This window comes from Crocuta crocuta, unplaced genomic scaffold, assembly GCF_008692635.1.
Source record: "Crocuta crocuta isolate KB4526 unplaced genomic scaffold, BGI_CrCroc_1.0 scaffold21, whole genome shotgun sequence".
In the NCBI taxonomy this organism is placed as follows: domain Eukaryota; kingdom Metazoa; phylum Chordata; class Mammalia; order Carnivora; family Hyaenidae; genus Crocuta; species Crocuta crocuta.
Window position 1 is genome coordinate 2,350,130 of NW_027527938.1, and position 24,880 is coordinate 2,375,009.

Sequence of the window (24,880 nt, forward strand, 5' to 3'; positions counted from 1 at the left end):
ATAAACATATATAATATATATTTTTGGTCTTAGTTTCTTCTGTAAAATGAAGGGTTTAATCCTCCAGAATTTTAAATTAGATTAAAATTTTTCCATCACAATTTTAGCTTATTAATTAAGTGTATATTGTATCTTTTGTATTTATTATTTTCAAATCCATGATTGATAACGAAATTATAATACACTGAAAGCATTTGGAATGTTAGATAAAGAGAAAAATACTGAAGGCTTTTTCACCTTGAGATTTTTTTTTTCTCCTGTTGTTAATGGTGCATTTACCTAAGCATCATCATGTCAGTCAACTTTCCATAGCACATTCTTCTGTCTTCCATTGGAAGGGATCATTATGCTTCAAGTACTGGATAAGAAAACAAAACAATAACAAAAAGCCCTTTTCTCTCTCTTATAAAGCAGCTCACTTACAAGTATGTTTACTGCTCCTTAGAAAAGTAGGCAATGGAGGAATTCACTATATTACCTAAGATTCTAGGAGATAATTTAGAGCTTTGTCAACTAAATTGATGCTGCCTTTCTTGGTACATCACTTTACTATTTAGTATGCAATCAAAAACTTTTTATAGTGTTTAACCAATAAAACGTACATGCTGTATTATAATTTATTAAATCATCATAAAGGAAATAATGGATTTACCTGTTATGCTCAAAGTTGGGATTCTCCCAAGTCACTTTTCCCTGTTCTCAATTACATGTTCTTCACCTCTCAGACAACAGTCCCCATTTACCCTTAATATTTCATGCTCATTCCCAACACAAAATCTTTTTTTTTGTATTATTGCCTACCCTGAATGTTTTATCCTTTTATCTTTATATTAATGTTCATTCTTGGCCATCAGCTGTCAATAAAAGGTTTATGTCCAATGATTTATTGTTTTCCAGCCTCCTCTGGCTGACATTAGTGTCTCATTCCCTGAGCTCTGCGATACTCCTTTGTGTTATGACAAACTCACGTATAAACCTATTTCTCTGAGTTGTTTTTAAATATGTAGAAAGCAATCCTTACACCTAATTTAGAAAGTGAAAACTCTTCAGTGCTTAAAAAAGATAGACTATCTACATAAATGGGAGTTGTAAGTGGGTACCTGTGGAGTGAAGGTATATGGCGTTCAAATGAGAAGACTAGAGGTATATTTTCTTTTTTCTTTGTCAATTATGAATATAGAGATAGCCTCGTTTTATCTACTTCCTAATGCACCATTGCCACGGGGACCTGTGCATTCCAATTTCCATGCTTATAACACTTAATATGTTGGCTTCTAAATGGATATAACATTTCACTATACATGCCATCATTAGACTGCTTTCATCTTAAATAGAACGAATATTTTATTTTTGAATTTTAAAAGGGCATTTTTCCCTCAACTGACTAAACCACATCCTGTTCAAGTAATTTGATTTCCAGATCCTTCTACTGGAAATTGAATTAATTGAAGCACTCTTCTTTTATAATGTATGATAGGCTTAGAAAAAAGGCTGCAACTTTACTGCAGTTGGGGGGAGGGGGAAATCTATAAATGAATCAGTGGCAGCTTCTCCAGCCAAATATAGCTGTATGTCTTTTAAAATTTTAGTGAAGATTAAAACTTTGTCATTTCAGTGCATCACTCAATTTAACATGTAGAATAATGTTCTTCAGTGAATGATGCAAGATAATGATATAATAACTGGAGGGATGTAATGACAAATGCCTGAGATAAAAGCTTGCTTGTTTGAATTTTTTTTTTCCTTTTTGAAAGCAAAAGGTCTTATAAACACAGGCTTCTGACTATTGTTCTGACTACAACTGTAAACTAGCTAATAAAAGTACAGCCTCATCTGTAAACTGGGAATGATGACACTTCCAATAACAAGTTAAAAATACTTTGATAGATGTTTGATAATGTAAGTAATTCCTTGTTTTTACTATTTTGCGCTAAAGCTACACTGATACTGCAATTACATTAATGCATATAAAAACTAGGTTTCAACAATAGACACAAATGAATTATACATTGATTCACTAACTACAATATACAACAAATTCATTTAAATCTTTTTAAAAATTTTATATGTTTGATATATCTATCAAATTTGTATATATACTTACAAAATAGAAAATTCTAATTGTGCACAAACACTGACAATTGATATTTTTATTGAACTTACATATCTGTTTAATAAGCTTCTTCTGTGATGTCAAACACTGTACTTCTCTACATTTCTTACCTGATTTAGGTTCTGAGTTCCTGGTGTGCACAGACACTAAGTTACTGAGTGACAGACTGCAAAATCATCAAGTTGGAATATTTTCTTATTACAGCAGAAAAATTCAATTAATGGTGATTAGTTTTTCATAAAAATCACAATATAAATACTTTTGCAGGCCAATGGGGATAAAATGTTGAAAATGAAGTTTATGTATGTAGACCCACCATTCCTCTTCTCCCTTTACCTTTACAAACTTTATTTTCTTCACTCCATCTTTCCATTGGAATTTTTTATTGTAGTTCTCTTGCTGTACTGCTCATCAATCCTCTTACCCTCTCACTTCCCTCCTTCTACTGACCATAGATTTTCTATCTTTTATCCTGCACTGATATTCTAGAATTTGACTGAAAATAATGTTGAATATCAGGAACTGAGTGAAGAATTTTCCTGGAATATCAAAATGAGATACCCAAATGGATATTTGATTCCCGTATATCTTTGGGTACCCAAAGTAGTGCCTATATATATTTTTGCTGCAAAGAACAGAGTGTCCTTTTCTATTGAAAAATTATCTGTTCCTTATGTCATTAAGTTTTATTACTATAATGTACTTTACCTGTGACAACTGCAAAGGACCCCAAAGGAGACTGTAATTGATCCACAATGTGACTCTCTACTTCTCTCACCTTGGGAAGTCATGCTATGTGATAGTTATTTATGTTGATTACTAATACAGTGAAACACACACACAATCTAAATGGCTAATATGGGACCTAGTATTGTGATTCAGTCAACATGAAATGAATACAAAATGATGACACATTTCCATTGGCTTTGAAAAGAAATCAAACAATAGAAGCATTAAAGAAACATAAATAAACGTTAGTTCAGATTATTACAAGTGCAAATAAGTGTATATAAATCTGTAAAGAACATAAAAGATGTGAAAGTTTCCAACATCTAAACTGAGTGGAAAGTACATGTGGGGTGGAAAGATTGCCTTTGAATGTATGAGAGATTATGAGAAACGTATACTAAACAAAATGTTCTTGTGTGTGTTTATGTCATGAAACAAACTCTTGTTCAGCATTTTGCATTTGAAAATGTCTTGTTGATCATCATACTTATAGATCTTATCCTGAGAGGGGAGGAACGCTATAAAAATGTAGCCTGTTCTGCCTCTTTGCAATTCTGTGTAAGACAATTTTTAAAAACACTTATAATCCTGAGGAATTCATAGTAAAGCCCATCTTATAAATGAGATCAAATGATAAGAAAATGGCTGGTGATGAAGAGATATCAGAAAACTTGAGAAGCTTATGACACCCAAAGACGCAGCTGGTAACTCTCTAGAACATTGCTGTAAACTCTCATTACCCCAGCGTGATGACAATTGTTCATGCTTTTCACAGCTGTTTGGATTGCCAGAGCAGCTGTTACCTGCAAAAGAATATTTGAGAAGATTAGTCTCCTGTAGACCGTCCAATAGCCCTCTCAAGAGTGGGACGTAGGGGATGAGTAAAGCAGCAACATAAGTAAAGCAGGAACATTAGGTCTGAGGTGTCAACTGAAGAAACATTGGTAATTCACGGGGATTAATGTTTCAATTTCTCAAACTTGTCTCTCAAGCTACTGAAGTGATTTCTGTAATCAAATTTTTACTCCATTTATAGGAAGAATAACTTTGGCAAATTTATAATCAATTGTGAGTTGGTATCTTATGCAGATAAGTTGTCTTAATTACTTACTATTGTCCTGAAAGATCTTAAACTGAACACTGACTAGGGTTTGTGAAAGAAATAAAAGAATCTTTGCAAAATTGTTTTATCTGAGGCTTTAGAAATATTTCTCATTGCTTCAGTTACTTTTTAAACCTTTAGCATTGAGCAGATGTTCAGGATCTGCTGAAAATTCATTGGTAATTTTCCACCTGTCATGGAACTGTGTTTTGAAGGGACTGTAAATGGCTAATTGTTACTGACAACAGTATTTCCTTTTCTTATTTAGAATCTGTAGATATTGAGTTTATGTGAATGGTACTAATGAACTTCAAAACATTGTATCAAATCCAGAGAATTTTGTTGTTCTGTGTGCCCTATCGTTTTATGTGAATTAGATCTTTTTAAAGTCTTTTCCTTCAATTTTATTATTTTTACTAGAAGTAGTAATAAAATGTTACCTTATGCAAGAGCATTGCTTCTGATTTCTCTAATAATACAAGTGTGTAAGAGTTTTTTGTGAGGCTTTTCAATAGGCATATTCGCTTCCTACTAGCCTCTTCAGTTTTGTCCATAAAGGATGATGTGGCCAAACACGGAAGATATTTTTCACTATAGTTTAAAAAGATCATAGTTTGTAAAGTTTAAAATAAAGTTGACTTTCAAGTGACTGAGTTGGCTTTTTGTTGTCGTTGTTATTAGTTGATTTTATTTATTTTTTAGAGAGAGAGCATGAGCAGGGGAGGGGCAGATTGAGAGAAAAGAATCTTAAGGAAGTTCCACACTCAGTGCAGAGTCTGACATAGGACTAGACCTCACGTCCCTGGGATCATGACCTGAGCTGAAATAAAAAATCAGAAACTTAACCGACTGAGCCACCAGGTACCCTGAGTTGGCTGTTTGGTGTCTTTTGTGGTTCCACACAAATTTTAGAACTGTTTCTTCTATTTCTGTGAAAAAGGCTCGTAGTATTTTGGTAAGGATTCCATTGAATGTGTAGATTGTTTTGAGTAGTATAGACATTTTAGCATGTGTTCTTCTGATCCATGAGCGTGGAATGTCTTTCCATTTTGTTGTCTCCTCTTTGAATTCTTTTCATCAGTGTTTTGTAGTTTTCAGAGTTCAAGTCTTTCACACTGGTTAGGTTTATTCTTATGTAGCTTATTGTTTTGGATGCAATTATAAATGTGATTGATTCCTTAACTTCTCTTTCTGTTGCTTCATTATTGGTGTAAAGAAATGCCACAGATTTCTGTAGGTTGATTTTGTATCCTGTGACTTTACTAAATTCATGTATCCATTCTGGGAATTTTTTGGTGAAGTCTTTTGGGTTTCCTATATAGTATCATGTCATTTGAAAATAGTGAAAGTTTTACTTCTTCTTTGCTGATTTGGTGACTTTTATTTCTTTTTGTTGTTTGATTTCTGTGGGTAGGACTTCCAGTACTATGTTGAATAACAGCAGTGAGAGTGGACATCCTTATCTTGCTCCTGACCATAGAGGAAAAAATCTTCAGTTTTTGTACATTGAGTATGATATTAGCTGTGAGTTTTTCATAAATGGCCTTTATTATGTTGAGGAATGTCCCCTCTAAACCTACTTTGTTGAGGGTTTTTATCATGAATAGATGTACTTTGTCGAATCCTTTTTCTGCATTTATTGAAGTGATCATACAGTTTTTATCTTTTCATTTATTAATGTTGTGTATCACATTGATTGACTTGTAAATATTGAGCCACCCTCACAACCCAGGAATAAATCCACTTGATTGCGGTGAATGATTCTTTTAATGTAATCTTGGATTTGGCTTGATAGCACATTATACTCACAAACCAAGGTTTTACTCTATTATATTAAGAATTTTTGTTAACCATATTCATCAGGGATATTTTCCTGTAGTTCTTTTTTTTTTTTTTCCAGTGGAATCTTTGTTTTTGGTATCAGGTTAATGCTGGCTTTATAGGATATTTTAGAAATTTTTCTTCTTTATTTATTTTTGAATAATTTGAGAAGAATTTAAAGAATAATAGCTTCTTTAAATGTTTGATAAAATTCACCTGTGAGGCCATCTGGCCCTGGACTTTTGTTGTTGGGGCATTTTTTTACTGCTAATTAAATTTCATGCCAGTTATAGGTCTGTTAAGCTTTCTACTTCTTTGGTAACATATTTGGTAGAAATTTAACCATTTCTTTCAGGTCGTCCAATTTGTTCACATTAAGCTTTCATAATGTTCTCTGATACTTGTTTACATTTATTTGGTGTTTCTTGTTCTTTCTCTTTCATTTGTGATTGTATTAGAAAATAATTTTTTTTTCATATATTCTAAGTTCAGTCTCGAACTAATCAAATCTCTCCTTTTTCATATAAAATATATCTTGTTTACTATGTTTTGGTTAGTCTGCCAAAAATTTTATATGTAATTAAGTATTCAATTTTCATAGCAATGTAAAATATAGATACCATATTATTTGGTTGTTTGAATTCCTATACAGATGCAGTACATCTGTATACATTGAAAAGTATAAATATTAAGTGTAAAATTTTATGAGTTTAGATAAAAGTAATCAATAATCTTCAATAATCAATAATCCTTTCAGAGTATAAATAATATAATATTGGGACCGTTTGCTTTCTGCCTATAAAACTTCCTTTAGTATTTCATGTAAGGCACTTTCGCTACCAGATAATTCTCTCAGTTTTTATTTATCTAGGAAAGTTTTTATTTTGCTTTCACTTCTTAAAGGTAGCTTTTCTAGATACAATATTCCTTTTCTCTTAATTTTTTTATTTTTATTTTATTTACAAATAGTTTGTCAAGTTGGTTTCCATATAACACTCATCCCAACAAGTGCCCTCCTCCATGCCCATCCCCCCCACCTCCCCAACACCCATCAGTCCTCAGTTTGTTCTCAGTATTCAAGAGTCTTTCATGGTTNACCGTTTTGGTTTTATTCGTTAGTATTACTGTGGCTATTCGGGGTCTTTTGCGGTTCCATACAAATTTTAGGATAGTTTGTTCTAGTTTTGAGAAGTATGCTGGTGCAATTTTGATTGGGATTGCGTTGAATGTGTCGATTACTTTGCGTAGTAATGACATTTTAACTATATTTATTCTTCCTATCTATGAGCATGGAATGTTTTTCTATTTCTTTGTGTCCTCTTCAATTTCCTTAATAAGTTTTCTATAGTTTTTATCATACAGATCTCTTATATCCTTGGTTAGGTTTATTCCTAGGTACTTTATGTTTTTTTGTGCAATTGTGAATGGGATCAGTTTCTTGACTTCTCTTTCTGTTGCTTCATTGTTGGTCTATAAAAATGCAACTGATTTCCATACGCTGATTTTGTACCCTGCAAATTGGCTGAATTTTTGGATCAGTTCTAGTAGGTTTCTGGTAGAGTCTGTCAGGTTTTCTATGTAGAGTATCATGTCGTCTGCGAAAAGTGAAAGTGACTTCTTCTTTGCCAATTCTGATGCCTTTGATTTCCTTTTGTTGTCTGATGGCTGATGCTAGGACTTCCAGCACTATGTTAAACAACAGTGATGAGAGTGGACATCCCTGTCGTGTTCCTGATCTCATAGAGAAAGCTCTCAGTTTTTCCCCGTTGAGGATGATTTTAGCTGAGGGCTTCTCATAGATGACTTTTATGATGTTTAAGTAGATTCCTTCTATCCCGACTTTCTCGAGGGTCTTTATTAAGAAGGGATGTTGTATTTGTCAAATACATTTTCTGCATCTATCGACAGGATCATATGGTTTTTATCTTTTGTTTTGTTGATGTGATGGATCACATTGATTGATTTGCGAATATTGAACCAGACCTGTAANTGAGGATTTTTGCATCCGTATTCATCAAGGATATTGGCCTGTAGTTCTCTTTTTTTGCTGGATCTCTGTCTGGCTTGGGAATCAGAGTGATGCTGGCTTCATAAAATGAGTCTGGAAGTTTTCCTTCAATTTCAATTTTTTGGAATAGCTTGAGAAGAATGGGTATTAATTCCGTTTTAAATGTCTGGTAGAACTCCCCTGGGAAGCAATCAGATCCAGGTCCTTTATTTGTTGAGAGATATTTGATAACTGATTCGATTTCTTCACTAGTTATGGGTCTTCTCTGATTTTCTATTTCTTCCTGTGTGAATTTTGGTAGTGAGTGTGTCTTTAGGAATTTGTCCATTTCTTCTAAGTCGTCCAACTTGTTGGCATATAATCTTTCATAGTATTCCCTGATAATTGCTTGTATTTCTGAGGGGTTGGTTGTAATAAGTCCATTTTCATTCATGATTTTGTCTGTTTGGGTGCTCTCTCTTTTCTTTTTGAGAAGCCTGGCTAGAGGTTTGTCAACTTTGTTTACTTTTTCAAAAAACCAACTCTTGGTTTCATNTTCTGGGATTCCTATGATATGGATATTGTTCCGTTTGAGTGTATCACTGAGCTCTCAAACTCTTCTTTCATATTCCTGGATCAGTTTGTCTCTTTTTTTGTCAGCTTCTTATTTTTCTATAATGTGTCTTCTAAATCACTTATTCTCTTTTCTGCCTCTTCAATCCATGAATTGGATACCTCCGGTTTATTATGTATTTCATTTATCGCATTTTTTAATTTATCATGCCTATTTTTGTTTCCCATGTTGTTTGTAGTCATAGTTTCTTTGATGTCCTCTATGCTTTTTGCAAGCCCAGTGATTAATTTTACGATTATTGTTCTAAAATCTTGTTCAGTTATTCTGCTTATATCTGTTTTGAGCAGTTCATTAGCTGTCAATTCTTCTTGGAATTTCTTTGGAGGAGAGCTCTTTTGTTTTGTCATTTTGGTTAGCTTTATGTCTCTTCTTAGTTTTTTTAAAAATTTTTTTGTTTATTTATTTTTGAGACAGAGAGAGACAGAGCACGAGTGTGGGAGGGGCAGAGAGAGAGGACGACACAGAATCTGAAACAGGGTTCAGGGTCTGAGCTGTCAGCACAGAACCTATTGATGGGCTCGAACCCATGAACCATGAGATCAGGACCTGAGTGAAGTCGGACGCTTAACCGACTGAGCCACCCAGGCGCCCTGTCTCTTGTTAGTTTTAAAGACTTGTTATGCTCTCTGCACTTGTGGGCGCTGCTGTACCCAAGAAGACTCTTTGACTGTCCGGGGCCTATCCTTTCAGAAAGCGTTCTTTGAATGGTATCTCTTCGTCTCTCTTGTTGAGACCTTGGTTATTTTATTTTCCTACTCATAGTGGTTTTTAGGGCTCTCCACCATGTGTACTTTGGCTTATGTCTTGAGGTAGCCCTGGAGAAGAAAACAGACAGACAAACACACAGGGAGCAGAGGCACACAAACGCACAGACAAATCCAACTAACCTGCAAACCGAGAGGGAAAATGAAAAAGTTCAGAGAAAAGACGGAGGAGGGAAGGTGAATATTAGAAAATAAAAATAGATTAAAAAAAGTCAAAAAGAAGAAAAGAAAAGGAAGAAAGAAGAAAACCGATAGACAAAGATAGGTTTAAAGCATATAACCAGATTTCCCAGCTACATTAAATAGCCGAGTGTATGCAGTGTTGGTTGAAGAGCATAGAGAAAGAGAGAGATGATAGGGCGGAGATGAGGCAAAATTGGAGATAGAATGAACAGGCAGAAGGGATGAGAATTTTTTCAAAGAGCTAAAGGGTGGCATATGGTTGGAGAGGTGAGAGAAAGACGGTGGTGTCATCCAGAGACTATCTAGTCTGATTACTCCTGAGAGGCTTTGTTATACCACCATTAACAGTTTTGCTGGTCGCTGCTTCCCTGTTGCCGGGGGTTGAGTGGAGGGTGGGGGAAGTGTCGCAGCCTCACATCCGCTGGGGCCAAGCAGCAATACAACCTGAGTGCATTTGGGGAACGTAGCACCTTCAGGTCCACAGAGTCCGCATCGCCTCACCCCGCCGCAACCGCTTTACCGGCTGCATTCGCTTCAGCAGGCAATTTTCGCTCACGCAGCTGCTGCTTCACTGGGCGCCGGCGACACTTTACCGGGTCGCTGCCACCGTCGCTTTAGTGGGCCGATGTCGCGTGCCACTGCCGCTTCACCGGGTGCCGGGACCGCCTCCGCAGGCGTTGCTGCCGGTTCACCGGGCCGCCGCCGCCATGGATGGTGCCAGGCGCATGGCAGTTCAGTTTTTCCTGGCGCCTCGGGGACCAGGGCACCTAGTTTAGTCAGCACCCCAGCCAGAGCTAAAAAACACCATCTTTCTAAGCTGAGGTTTTTCTCTTCTCCAGGGACGGTTCTATGAGCAATCTCAGCTTTTCTTTCCTTTCCCCTGGACTCGTGGCAGCTCACCACCACTCATCGGTTTATCACTCACCACAGCTGCACGCAAGCCGGGCTCCCTCCCCTCCCTCCGTGTCTCTGGACCCGTCCCGCTTTTGTCTTCCCCAGTTCACACTCATGCACTTACGAGGTTTCCTTCCCAGTGTACTCTGTCCCTTTCTCTTCCCAAACTCCTGTGGCTCAGTGGCCTGCGACTTCAGGCCTTCTCTGTTTGAGAGATGAGTGCAGGCGAAATGTACGGTGCTCCCTACTTCTGCGCCATCTTGCCTCCTCCCCTCTAGATACAATATTCTTGATTGATGGGTTTCTTTTTCTTTGAGCAGTATTAATGTATTACCCCACTCTTTTTTTACCTGTTTTGTTTCTTATTGGTTTCCCTTGTAATAATCAGTAATTAGAGTCCATATTTTTCATTGAAGTATTTATCTATTCCAATATTAAAGAAAAACGGATGGGTTAGTTTTCTAGAGAGTTGTTTTTTTCTAGGGTGAGAATAGGGTGCAAGGATATTTTTTGGCGCCTGAGTGGCTCAGTCGGTTAAGCATCCAACTTCAGCTCAGGTCATGATCACACAGTTCATGGGTTCAAGCTCCATATCGGGCTCTGTGCTGATGGCCAGCTCAGAGCCTGGAGCCTGTTTCGGATTCTGTGTCTCCCTCTCTCTCTGACCCTCCCCTGCTCACGCTGTCTTTCTCTCTCTGTCTCAGAAAAAAAAAAATTAAAAAAAATTTTTAAAGGATATTTTTTGTAATTTTTTCAGGTTTTTTTTTTTTGAGAAAGAGAGAAACAGAGAGAGAGGGAGAGAAAGTGCAAGTGGGGAGGAGTAGAGAAAGAGGGAAAGAGAAAAGCTTAAGCAGGCTTCATACCCAGCACAGAGCCCGACTCAGGGCTCGATCCCATGAACTGTGAGATCATGACGAGAGCTGCAATCAAGAGTTGGATGCGTAACTGACTGAGCCACTCAGGTTCCTTTGCTGTAATTTTTAACTTATGTGAGACTATCCTCTGTGAAACAAATACTCCAGTTGTATTGTTACGAGTAGAAATCCAGAATAAAAACTCCCAGTTTTAAACCTCACAACTATTCATTGACCTGCTTTATTTTTGTTTATTTTGACTTCTCTTTGATTTAATTCCTTTACTTTCTTTATACCACTTCTGCCACTGTCTCCTGTTTTCTGTCCACTAAGGGTCTACGAACAGCACTTTCTGTCTCCATTTCTTTTAATTGTGTCCTATTGTCTTTCACACTGCAGTCAGTTACTGTTATGCAAATTTGAAAATTTTTTCCTCTGCTTAAAACTTTTGGAGGATGTTTTATTGCCCTTATGACAGAAATCAACCTCATTTACCGTTTTTACAAGATTTTCCAATATCTGACTCCTATTTTTTCCATATCTGAATTACTTCTTTTCTTTCATATTTTGACTCCCTTCCCTTCACACTCTAACCCTAAATAAGCTGAATTCTTCATTCTTTGAATACACCATCTTTCCACTTATCTCTGAGCTTTTGCATCTCTTTCCCCTGCGTGGAACTAAATCTCACCTCTCTTTTTTCCTACCGTCTAAGCACACCTGTCCTGTACAACTTCACCACTCTTTCTGAGTAGTGTTTTGTATATAATTCCCTCCCTAGGAGCTCATATAAAACATCACTTTCTTGTTAACAATTCATCTGTGGGGAAAGCAACAATTGGTCCCTTGTACACTGTTATTTACAGCAGGAGACTACAGTGCTTAAAACAATATTAAATCTTTTTTTGAACAATATCTCAAAAGACCATCTTAAACCTTTGAAAACTAATTGTACATCAAACAAATGTTGAAAATAATGCACACCTGAGAACAGGTGCTTTTGAAGTTCTAAATATATAATTTGAAGATTTGCTGCTGCAAATAATTCATGTGATTATTTATAGATATTTAAATTTAGTAGAATTTACCAAAATGTGATTCATATTGAATAGTGAAATGAATTGTCATGTAGTCACAAACCCTAAAGTGCAAACTTCAATTAAGTTACATTCTCATGTAGAAAGCATAAAATGGGTATAATGTGAAATATAATAAATTTGCATTATCCTTTAGATACAAGAATATTACTATAATAATACAACTTTATCTTGAGAAAATCAAGTAACATTTTATATATGTCTTTGATTGAAGACTTACTAAAAGATAGGTTGCAAAATATACATTACTATGTTTGGCTATTTATCAGAAACCTATTATTTTTCCTCTTCATTTCCATGTTGGGTAATTTTATTGAGTTCCTTATTTTTATCACTTCTTTTTTATGACAGTCTGTGAGATTTTTCTTGACTAGCCAGGATAATTATACATTTTATATACTGGTAAGGTTATTTGAAACAAAATCAATGAGATCATATTCAGTGGAATACTTACAGAACAAAATTTGTGAGTAAATTTATTTTTTCAGCAGAAGGTATTAGTTTGTAGAAGAAATGAAATTTCCAGTTTTATATTCAGAAAAAAAATCTCTTAGAATTACCAACTTATTTTTCCAGGTTTGTAGAAAAAAATAAGGCTGATAATCTCAGTAATTTCTTATAATCAAGTGAAATCGTGCCAACCTTATAATGATGGAGACTTAAATCAATGAAAACACATAGTGTGTAATCACCAGGTGTTATTATGTGAATAAGTTGCTTTTACCACAACAAACATTAAAGAAACTGTACAATGATCATAATCTTGTATTTTAATGTTATTTCATTTAAAACAAAATAATAATTTTTTGTTGTTGCTAAGGATATTAACAAGGCAGGGGCGCCTGGGTGGCTCAGTCGGGTGGGCGTCTGACTTCGGCTCAGGTCATGATCTCACAGTTCGTGGGTTCAAGCCCCGCATCGGGCTCTGTGTTGACAGCCAGCTTGGAGCCTGGAGCCCGTTTCAGATTCTGTGTCTCCCTCTCTCTCTGACCCTCCCCTGCTCATGCTATCTGTCTCTCTCTTTCTCTCTCTCTCTGAAATAAATAAAACATTACAAAAATTAAAAAAAAAAAACAAGACATCTCATTTTCCTTTCAACATATTCATTACTTCCAAAGGTGGGCTCATTTCTCCCCAGAACTAGTATTTCTCCAAAAATCTCCAAGATTTTTGAATCTTGATTAATGCTGCTTTCATCTACAACTAACAAACTCAACTCTACTCTTCTCTCATTCTTTTCTAATTCAATAAATTTTCACTTCCTTTTTATTTTACCATATTAATTATCTGTATCAGTTTCATTCCTTCTTTATCTCCACTGTTAACACCTTCATCTAATCTTTTCTATTTCTCCTTAAATTCTGCAATAGATTTTATCTAGAATATATTACAGCTATTTTTTCACACAGCTACCAGAGTTACCTTCTAAATCTTGTCACTTTTCTTCTTAGAGTTTTCAATAACTCTCTACCACCATCAAGCTAAAATCTGGTTTCTTTAGTATAACCTGAGATAATATTCTTTATTTTACTACTGTGGAAACTGTTTCAAGTAAGCTAATCAACTTTCTCACTCTAAAGAAAAATATTTTCATAAAGAAATCAGAAAGATGGACTTGTGTATAATGGGCAAAAAGTCATGTTCCCTCCTCCTTCTATTCCCTCACAGATCTCTTATCTTTAGTTCCTAGGTAGGTTGATTTTATAGTCTGAAGTAGAATAGATCTGGTAATAGATATAACATCAGGGAATTCTCTTAGATCATCCTTTGAGTGCTATAGGGTTCTTATTTTTAGAATAAGACAATTCAGAAGTGAAAAGCTATTTATGGTCAGGTTTCAGTGTATCACCTGAACGTACAAGGTGTACATGACTACGGGATTCAATCTTCTATCATATACCTGTTTCTGAATTCGTAAATCATTTTTCCCAATACACTGACCCAAGAAGTAAAATTTATTTCTTATTGATTTATTTGCTTACTTATTTCTGAAGCTTACACTCTTTATATGGATTTTATTTCTTACTTGCTCTGCTTTAGTTGCATAATGAGATAATCTTATGCATATTTGAAAATGGAATATCCTTAAAACTGACATTGGCTGACCAGGTTGAGGATCCAAATTTTTCTTACTCTTACAGCTCACGGTGTTCACTTGTCTGATAGGAACATAGGTTAGTTTCTATTTCAACTCAAAATTTCCCACAGGAGTAACTAAAATATGTGTAGGGAGGTGGGCAAAGGGGATTCTTAGAACTCACAAATCTTAAATACTTGCAGATTATTACTTTTCAAAATATTTTAATGTTTATTTATTTTTGAGAGAGAGAGAGAAGAGAGAGAGAGAGAGACAGAGAGAGAGAGAGACAGCGTGAGTGAGGGAGAGGCAGAGAGAGAAGGAGAGGAGAGAATCCCAAGCAAGCTCCAGGCTGTCAGCAGAGCCACCTCACCAACCACGAGATCATGACCTGAGCCAAAATCAAGAGTCAGAAACTTAACCAAATGAGCTACTCAGATGCCCCCGCAGATTTTTTTATTAACTTATTAAAGTTTTTTATTTTACTAAAATTAGCTATTTTGTCACAGATATTCTTTCATATAATGGTTCTCATTTTTGTTTTTTTCATGGGGTATTATTACATCTAAATTATAAGGAAGAATATTGAAGTGCTGTCCAGGCTAACTGGCTTGTCTCTTCCATATTTTATGTCAGGAATCACGTGACTATGTGATAAAACTCTTCGAAAAGATCGATTTCTCCCTCTTCCTGATAGCCAATGAGTCCACAAAATATATAAAAACAATCTAGAAACTGTAGGATCTCTGACAATATTTGAAGGATACACAATTCTGTGGAAGTATACAACATTTTTCAGGATGATCCCATTAGTCATTTTGTTACCACTACGCTGCAGGTGGCAACCTTCTTCTTTCAAACCCATTGTAAAAATCCAATGATATAGATCTATTTGTATGTAGACATAGTATATACTCTTTTCACAAAATTAGGAAGAAAAGATAGTGATTAGATATTGATCTGTTGCATCTCCCCTAGAATTTTTTATCTTGTTATTCTTTTATTATTGCTTACCTGTGGGCACACCAATAAGACTTATTTATAAAAATTATTTTTATTACGTACAGGTAAGTGATTGATAAGCCGAGTATATATGAATCTTAAATGGAAGAGTATACATGGAAAAGTATTTTAAAAAGTGAACGAATCATATTGTAATGATGTAATAGTGGTGTTATTGCTTTTATTGTAGCTACTTTTTATAGCTCCTAAGTTAAAATGGAGACAAAACAAAAAGCTGTTACTCATCTGTAGAGCAGCAAAATAAATATTTTCAGGGGCAGATTATGGGTGGAAATTTCTGTATACTGAAATATTTTACATCTTGTAATCTTTCTTCTAGGTAGTAAATTGTAGAAACTAAGGGAACAATCTGGGTTATAGCTCTGTGAATGTGGTTTTTACTTACATGTACATTTAGGATATAATTCAAGGAGAGAAGATCACCAATTCTTAAAATTTATAGGTATTAGATGTCTGTAACCAACTTTTTCTTCTTAACCCCTTTATGCCTTCTTTTTATTCACTTAGAATTTTATGACCATTTTTGTTTTATTTTATTTTCTAGACTTTTGATTTGTCTTTATTGAACTTATTATTTTTTATTATTGCTTAACTGTTGGAAAAACAATAAGATCTATTTACAATAACCACTTTTACTATGTGCAGGTGATTAATAAGCTAAGTATATATTAGTGTCATATGACAATAGAACTCTTTTTTTAAATGTTTTTAAATTTAATTTCTGAGACAGAGAGAGAGAGAGAGAGAAAGACAGCATGAGCAGGGGAGGATCAGAGAGAGAGGAAGATACAGAATCCTTTCTGCCTGAAGCAGGCTCCAGGCTCTGAGCTAGCTGTCAGCACAGAGCCTGTTACAGGGCTCGAACCCATGAACCGTGAGATCATGACCTGAGCTGAAGTCAGTCCCTCAACCGACTGAGCCACTCAGGCACCCTGAGATAGAGGTGTTATACTTACTTGTGTAGGACTTTTGTGGTCTGAGGTCACATGATTTTAATAAGGCAGATTTTTTTGGCCATATGCCAGGATCCATTATATCAGAATCTCCTGGGTGAAGCCCAAGAAGTAGCATTTTGGAGTAGCTCCTTCAAGTGGTTACACACACATGGACGTTTCAGCATAATTATTCTCTAGACTGAGAAAAGGGGAGATTGCCATATTAGTTTGGCTATTCTTATGTAACAAAAAAAATAAAATAAAAATGATAGAATTAGTGTTCTTAATGAGGATAAATGGGGAAATAATGTGTGTTTTATTTTTCAGATTGTGAGGCTATCATACAGAGATGCATAGTATTATCAGAGTTTTTATGGTAAATTTATAGTTTTTAAAGGCACTCGATTAATAATAGTGCATAAAATAAATTTACTAAAATTCAGATGAAGCCTTCATAACCTATTAAAAATTAGATTTTTCTGTAACTATTTTTTTCTATTTACTAATTTATTTCATAAAATATATCCTAAACTTTCTGTGTAGAGGGTTTTTTTAAGTAATAGAACTACACTGGCAATAATATTGAAAAGTTTTATATTAGCTTTATATTCATTTCCATATTTTCTTAGATTTGAGAATGATAGCCATTTCATACACTTTTTAGTATCTCTTCAAACATACCATCTCCATACCATGTTTTATATAGTGTCTTATCCGACACTTCTCAAAAATTCCTTGAATATTATAGTCTGTAGTCTCTAAATGAAATGCTAATTTCTACTTATCCATATAATGTATCAGTCAGAGACCTGTCAGTCAATGTTAATCTGTTGTAGTCAAGGTTAAGAGAACCAAGAATCGTGAAGCATTTAGGATCAGAAATATCTAAATACTTTTAACAGTAGTCCCTCTCATTGTACTTCAACCTGGATGGTGACAGTGTCGAGAATGAGCTGCATCTATGAGAGAGGAGCTACTCAATGGTAGACGTGGACATTGGTAGAGGAACAAATCATACAGAAATATGTAAGTGGGGACATGTTACTGCCTCCGCCTCCTTCCTCCTGACCTCATTCTTGTGCCTTCCATTAGTCAAGCCAACCACATGTCAGAGGGAAAAAGGAGTCTAAATGATAAAGTTTATAGAGAACTTCCCAAGGCAAGGAACAGGTCAGAGAGTAGGGGAATATGGACTTCAAGGATAAAAATCTGTGCTTGTCCTTTGTTTAGACAGAAAAAAAATGAGGTCAACAAACCAGAAGAAATCTAAAATCTCATCAGACTCTGCATCTTTGCAGGGAAATTTTATTTCAATCATCACGAGTAGATTTCATATAAGATTTCAAAATCTACTTATAAGGTAGCAGGAAAAAGCAGGAGATATTAAATAACTATTGTTACAATCTTTACTTCTGTCTTGAAGTCCAAGATGGTATTCCTACAGCCTTTCTACCAGCATTCCATGTTTTTTATATTCATTCAGCCCCTTGATGTATTGGGAATTTTTACTTGGTATGCTTTAATGGAACAAGAATAACAGGCAGCCAGAGAATGTTTGAAGGCCTGAGCATAGGCCTCCTTGTCTCCATTTGAGTTCTTCTAATCAAGATTCTAATAGTTAAACAGTTGGAAGATCTGTCTCCTCAGTTCTTGAATTGAACCAAAAGCCTTTGCTAGTTCAATACCTACAAAACAAGAGATGTGTTGTTTTGCTAGAATTATTATACCACATCTGGAATCACAGCTGTGATCAGTGTCACCATCTGAATAAGTTTATGATAACCCATGGTTATTATCCATGACCCATGTGATTTTTGCAATTATCAAATATGCAAATTAAATTGGGATATGATGGAAATTCTTACCCTGGAATCATTCAGGTAATAGCATTAACATCTGTAATTTTCTCAAATATATAGCAATGTTTTTGGTTATTATTTTGGTGAGAGATGGGAGGCAATTCTACTTGGCCTTGCCTACAAAATTAGCCTTGACTATTCTTGTGAGATTTCTCTCAGTAAGCCTATATCATCATTATACATTTTAGAATGAGAAAATAACTATAATTTACTTCTACAGTCCCACAAAAGCATTTGTAAGATGTGAGTTTCATTAACCTCACTTTTAACTAGTAGACCATAGTGGCATTTTGGTTCCACAGGAAACAGGAAAGTCATTTCAGAGGCAGAAGTTCTGAGTATTTTCCTTTCCAGAGTAAAGAGTCACCCTGATATATGGCCTATGCTCCATCTGGGGATAGCTTAGACCAAAAGGAAGAAATAAAGTGTACATTCACTTGTCACATTAAAGAGTGCATTCTCAAAGTAATATGATCTGCCCCTTAAGGGTATTTGTGTGTCTTGAACTGGTTTAATCCCACAGAAGATATGACCAAATACAAGATAATCCAAACATTGCAAAAAGGATATTCTAGAATGGGCAGAGTTGAAGAATAAATAGCATGACCTCTCTCTTCTCCCTTTCTCTACTGTCTTGGTGGTGTTTCCCTTTGATTAATTCAGCTGAAAGATAGATGGCAAGGGAACACTGCTGTTAAAGCAGTGGGTAGCCTCCTAGAAAATGATGAAAGCAGAGGAAGACAGAGACTAAGTACACAATGGTTCTGGAGGAGCAAAGAGAATAAACAGGAGAAATGTAAGTCAATTATATGCACCCATCACTCCTCTTAAATGTGAGATGGGGACTCCTCTCCTGTTGAAGAAATGGCTTAGATAGACCTTTATTCTTCACAGAGCCCCTAATCAGAAACCTTAATTAAACAAGTAAGAAAAGGATTTAGTCAAATTAATGAGAAATTTTCCAGACATTAGAGAATATGTATAACTTTTTCTTTAGAATTGTTCAGATTGAATAATGTCATGTGATAATAATTCTGTTAATTAGAGTAATAGCATTACAGATAGTTGAGAGTAAAATGTACAATAGTCCATGCAAGGGTAAAATCTGCATAATTTAGTTTGTTTAACTAACAAAAATTCTACAATACTTCTACTGATAATTCTATAAGAATTCTAAACATTATACAAGTTTTCACAAATAAATTTTATATTTTAGTAAGCACATATTTTCAGTATCTCTGCAGTAAAAAAAAAAAAGAATAGAAAAGAAAAAAAAAGTAGGAAAAAAATCAAGCCACTGCCCTCCTTTTCATTTTTAAAAAAGAACATAGTAGTGCAATGACCTTATCCAAATCAATCCACTGTCCTAAGTCAGAGACTCTCTCTCCCTCCCTCTCTCTCTCTCTTTCTCTCTCTCTCTCTGTTGTTGTTGTTGTTGTTGTTATTGTTTAACATTTATTCACTTTTGAGAGACAGCGAGCACAAATGGGGGAAGAGCAGAGAGAGAGGGAGACACAGAATCTGAAGCAGGCTCCAGGCTCTGAGCTATCAGTACGGAACTCGACATGGGGCTCAAACTCACTGACTAGGAGATCATGACCTGAGCTGAAGTCGGACACTTAAATGACTGAGCCACCCGGGCACCCCTCTTTGTTTTTTTTTTAATAGTAAATCTCAGTTAGGCTTTCTGTTCCATATATTTTAACAAACATTCATCAGCACATTTTAAAATCAGTCTTAGCTACTATTCTGGATATTAATAATTCCTCATAATTTAAAATACGGAAAGTCATTGATCTCATCTAGATAATCTGGTATGCAAAATTTTACAAAATATGTTTGACTATAATTTAATATAGAGATATGGATTCACATCTTCTACTCAGCTGGTGTCTGTGGGCGTGATTATGGAAGAAAGAGGCATGAAGTGAAACAGAACAGATCTGGCATACACAGTGATTCATGACATGACTCAAAAGAAGGAAGAAACTTATAAATCATTCCCTTTCCTTCTAAAAATAAGTGTTAGCAGATTTTTATTGATGCCATTCTAAGTTCTCCATGTGACAACATCATTATCTAAACTTAGAAGCAATATTCCCATAGGTGAAACAAGGAAAAACTGTGAAATATCTTTGACTGTGTTTTGTTGAATGATCCCCAATGAATGATTATTCTGGATCATTTGAATCTTTTGAAGCAGCAATAGCTTTATTTGAGTTCCATGGACTAAAGAAATGGATCCCGGTGAGGGCATTTGCTGAGTTCCTGAACTAAGGTATTCCTTAGTCAACATTTCTGGGGTACTTCTAATTTCACTGCTGAGGTCACTCCTCAAAGCATTTAGATTTGTTTTTGTCAGTGAAGTGGCCCTGACTTTTTCACTAGAATTCCTCACAGATTCATGGAATTATCTTTTTCTACAAATCCGCGCCTTTCTACAAATCTTTGATCCTTTTTAAAGACATTTTTTAAAACTTTAATGTTACTTATTTTTGAGAGAGACAGACAGAAAGTGAGCAGGGGAAGGGCAGAGAGAGAGGGAGACACAGAATCTGAAGCAAGCTCCAGGCTCGGAGCTGTCAGCACAAAGCCCGACGAGGGGCTTGAACTTACAAACTGTGAGATCGTGACCTGAGCCAAAGTCTGATGCTTGACTGACTAAGCGATCCAGGCGCCCCTAAAGACATTTTTCAAAGAAAAGAAAAGACCTGTATCACACTTAGATTAAAAAAGAAACCTTATATGTGGAACTATTATATTTATCTAAAAGTATGTGTATCTATGTTTAAAATTAAATGTTGAATTTATACACCATGGTTGACAACGGAACTTAACAAATTCTCCTAATACACTTCCTTATTATCCATATTGGTCTAAGCTTAAAAGACTATCTGGCATTCCTAATATATGTCTGTCATCTCTTCAATAAAATGGGTGCTCCTGTGACATCCATTGTTTTCAAAGAATAAAAAGGGGAAGGAGAGAGTGAGACAAATAACTGTGTTTTTAAAGACATGAGTTAGAAGTTGCCCTTTGCTTTTGTTCAGTTTGATTGGATTAGATTTAATCATATGGTGACATGTAGCTGTGAATGCTAGAACAGGCATCACCAGCTGGAACAAAGGCAATGTGCCCTGCTAAAAGTCAAGGTGAAGGAAAGAGAGGAAGAGAGGGTGGATATTCGGGAAGATTAAGAAGTCCCTTATTCATTGTGTATATGCTGACAGTAGATTACTGTGAATCTTTAAATTCCATTTAAAAATAAACATAATCATGGCCCTACCTGGAAGACAACTCTTTTTCTAATGTTTATTTATTGGGGGGGGGGCCGGAAAGGGGCAGAGAGAGAGGATGAGAATCCCAAGCACAGAGCCCCATACAAGACTCCTATCTAAAAAACCAGGAGAGCTGAAATCAAAAGCCAGATGCTAAACCAACTGGGCCACCCAGGTGCCCCACCCCCACCCCAGCTACCTGTAAAAACTCTAAAGATTGAGCCTTGGAATCTAGTGTGGTCATTTTCTGCAACTCTGTTGTAAACACAGAAAATATCAGATTGAAATGGATAATGTGCCTAATCTGTCAGGACTCACTGGACTCCTTTGCGTGCACGTTAGATATGTTCTCCACTTTTCTATAAACCCTGCAGAATAAGGGGAACATTTTGGACCTTAAGTCATGTGACACCAGGGCATGGGGTCAGGAATCAAGAGATAAGGACTCAGGTTCTCTTTCTTTCATTTAGTAATTGTGCAACCTTGAAAATCACTTCAGCTCCTTAGAGCTAACAAAAGCATTTAGTGCTTTGGACAAGTTTATCTCTAAGGGCCATTCCAGCTCTAACAGCCTGTGATTATGACTGTCTCAGCTCTACTTTCCAGCTTTCCTTTCTTGCCGAAAGTCTTTGTTGCCTCCATTTTTCCTACTTTCTCTTTCACAGGGTTTCTTTGGATCTGATATTTTGTGAACCAGAGGAAAAATACACTGTGTCTTTCTACCAATGACATTTACAAAAAAAAAGCGGCAGCGGGGAGGAGGGCACAACTCATAACATCTTCTTTGTATAGGGGTGGTGAAATTTTCACAGGAGTACATTTCATTTCATTACAGAAAGCAGGGAGTGTAATGTGACAAATCATTGTTTTATGCTCTATTCTACCATTGTTTTTGTTTGCTTTTAATATCAACAACTTACTTGTGACCCTAGTTAATGCTTATGTTGTTAAGCTGTTCTTCACTTTGCCTTCTCTTTGTATGTTACTTTTCTTTATGTTGAGGTTAGACTACATTTTACTAAAATACAGGGAGAGTTTAGAATCATTGTTTGTTCTAAACACTGTCCTTACACAACTTCTTGAAATTTTTACTTAAGGAAAAAAGTTGGTTAATCAATGGATTGTTTCATATAGATTGACTTTTTTACCTTTGCATTACATTCAAGTAACAATGTACTGGTCAGCTTCAGGCTGCCTATGGGATGGCCTTCCACCTAACTGGGCGCTCTATTTCTTTGTGTCTTTTAACCTAGGAAAAGCAGGCTGAGCAATTTCTCCCTCATTAGTTGGCAGGTAAGTATATATGAGGTTACGCCTTGCTATTCCTACACTTTGCTTGCTCAGTCCATCTAACTGCATTTTTTTCCCCCAGCCATTCTTCCGGATACACTTTGATGTTACTTCTAGAGCTGTGAGATTTAAAAACAAATCTCCATTTTGTTTTAATCTAGCATAGTCCTACATAAAGTGAAGTGCCTATTTATTGAGTGCTCCTATTACATGAATGAAAGCAAAGACAGTTATAAATGACTGATTTCTGTTTACAGAGTTTCTTTCTATTAGAGTTAAATGTAGTAAAATAATCTTGTGAGAGAAGAGGCAAGCTCCCTAAGACTTTCCAGAGTTAAAATGTACTCATGTTTTTAAAATGTTATTTATCATTCAGGTGTCTGGGTGGCTCAGTCGGTTAAGCATCTGACTCTTGATTTTGGCTCAGGTTGTGATCTTGCAGTTGTGAGATCGAGCCCCACGTTGGGCTCCGCATCAACAGCCAGAGCCTGTTTGGGATTCTCACTCTCTCAAAATAAATAAACAATTTTTTAAATAAAATAAAATGTTATTTATCATTACATTGCATGTTTTTATCATATTCTCTCAGGTTATTTCATAAGGATTCTATAGATTCACAGATTTTGAATTTGGGAAAAGGGAAGATAGATAAAAATTTCCAAGTTCAAATTTCAAACTCCTATCTATGTTTGTAGGTTACTAATGCACTAAATTAAAAAGAGGAAAATTATATTTAGTTCTGATATGATAATTTTCTGTGCTGTCCACATCAAGCAGGCATTGGATATAACCTTTGCCTAGAAACAGAGCATGACCAAGGATCAGATTTCTCTCTTCAGCTGAGGAAAATTCATGGAAAGGTCTAACCGCCAAGGGCAGTCAACCTAGAGTAGCCTAGGACCTGGGGGGAATAATTCCAGGTAATTACTGAAGGAAAATCTAGAAGATAGATTACAGCATTGATGACAGTCCCCCTTGGCACTGCCTAGACAGATTTTTTTTTTTAATATAAACTTCTAGAAGCAGAACTACGGGATTCCAATGAGCTTTCTTTTTCCCCTGGGGGAAATTTATAAGTGGAAATTTAGAGGGACAAATTACAGCATCTGTCATTCCAGCTGGCCATGAGATCACAGTTAGTACTAGACTTTTCTTTCCTCTACCTTTAGTATCCATTTTGGATTCCCCTCATTTTCAACCAGTACCTCTGGGGTCTGAGTGGCTTATTTGGTTCGATAACCTCCAACACTCTCCCTGAGAGGTGTTTGCCATTGACCACTGGTGCCATTCTAAGGCCATGACTGCCAAACTTATCTACCATCAAAATCAGGTAAAGGGGTGCTAAGAGGTACCCAAGTGGTTACCTAGATTAAAACTCTTTCCTTTCTATCTAACTGTTATGAAACAGCAACTACACCTCCCATTATCAGGGGTCTGGTTTTAAAGGATTCAGATATATATTTCAGCAACATTTCTTGTTTGACTCAAATCTTCTTGAATTTGTGATTTCTCAACACAAGGTGAGAGAAAAAAATGAATACATTCAGATTCTACTTTTGCTAGATTTTTAAAAAATTTTTAATTTTTTTTATTTATTTCTGAGAGAGAAAGAGACAGTGTGAGCAGGGGAGGGTCAGAGAGAGAAGGAGACACAGAATCTGAAACAGCCTCCAGGCTCTGAGCTGGCTGTCAGCACAGAGCCCAATGCAGGGGTCGAACCCATGAACCATGAAATCGTGACCTGAGCCGAAGTCGGATGCTTAACCGACTGAGCCACCCCGGCACTCCCACTTTTGTTAGATGTTAAGCTAGAAACTAATATGACATAATAAAAGTTGCACAAAAATCAAAGTTAATGATTCTTTTAAAGGACCATACATCCAAATAGATGGTGCTTGTTAATGAAGCAGTAAGGCTCTAAAAGGTGTTCAGGCAGCTTGAATTGATCAGGTTAGCAGTTAGGGAAAGAGAAATGTTAGGTAGCAGAAGGGCCCTCAGTAAGAATTACCTGGATGACTACTAGATGAAATGGACATACAAATATATTTGCTATTGGATACGGGCTTTGAGGTGTTTGACAAGGATGTTTTCATTTGTTCCTAGAAAAATATATTTTGAATATTAAACTACGGCGTATTTCCCCATGTATTAGGACCAAAGTTGTTATCTGAAAATTTTGCAGAAGTTCTGTCTTTTGCCTCCCTAGTGCCATTTAAAAAAAAAAAACTGTAATGTTTTTA

The 24,880-nt window shown here is 35.8% G+C and overlaps 1 long non-coding RNA gene across 3 annotated transcripts in view; it reads left to right on the forward strand.

Annotated features, from left to right (window-relative positions):
• Positions 1 to 24,880, forward strand: part of LOC144221714 (uncharacterized) — a 153,253-nt gene that overhangs the window by 30,830 nt on the left and 97,543 nt on the right. The window contains exon 3 of one of the 3 annotated variants that reach the window (XR_013332152.1): positions 3,618 to 4,510. The exons of the other annotated variants lie outside the window; for them this stretch is intronic. This is a non-coding gene — a long non-coding RNA (uncharacterized LOC144221714). Of the gene's footprint in view, positions 1 to 3,617; positions 4,511 to 24,880 lie in introns of those variants that run through there. 3 annotated transcript variants of the gene reach the window in all.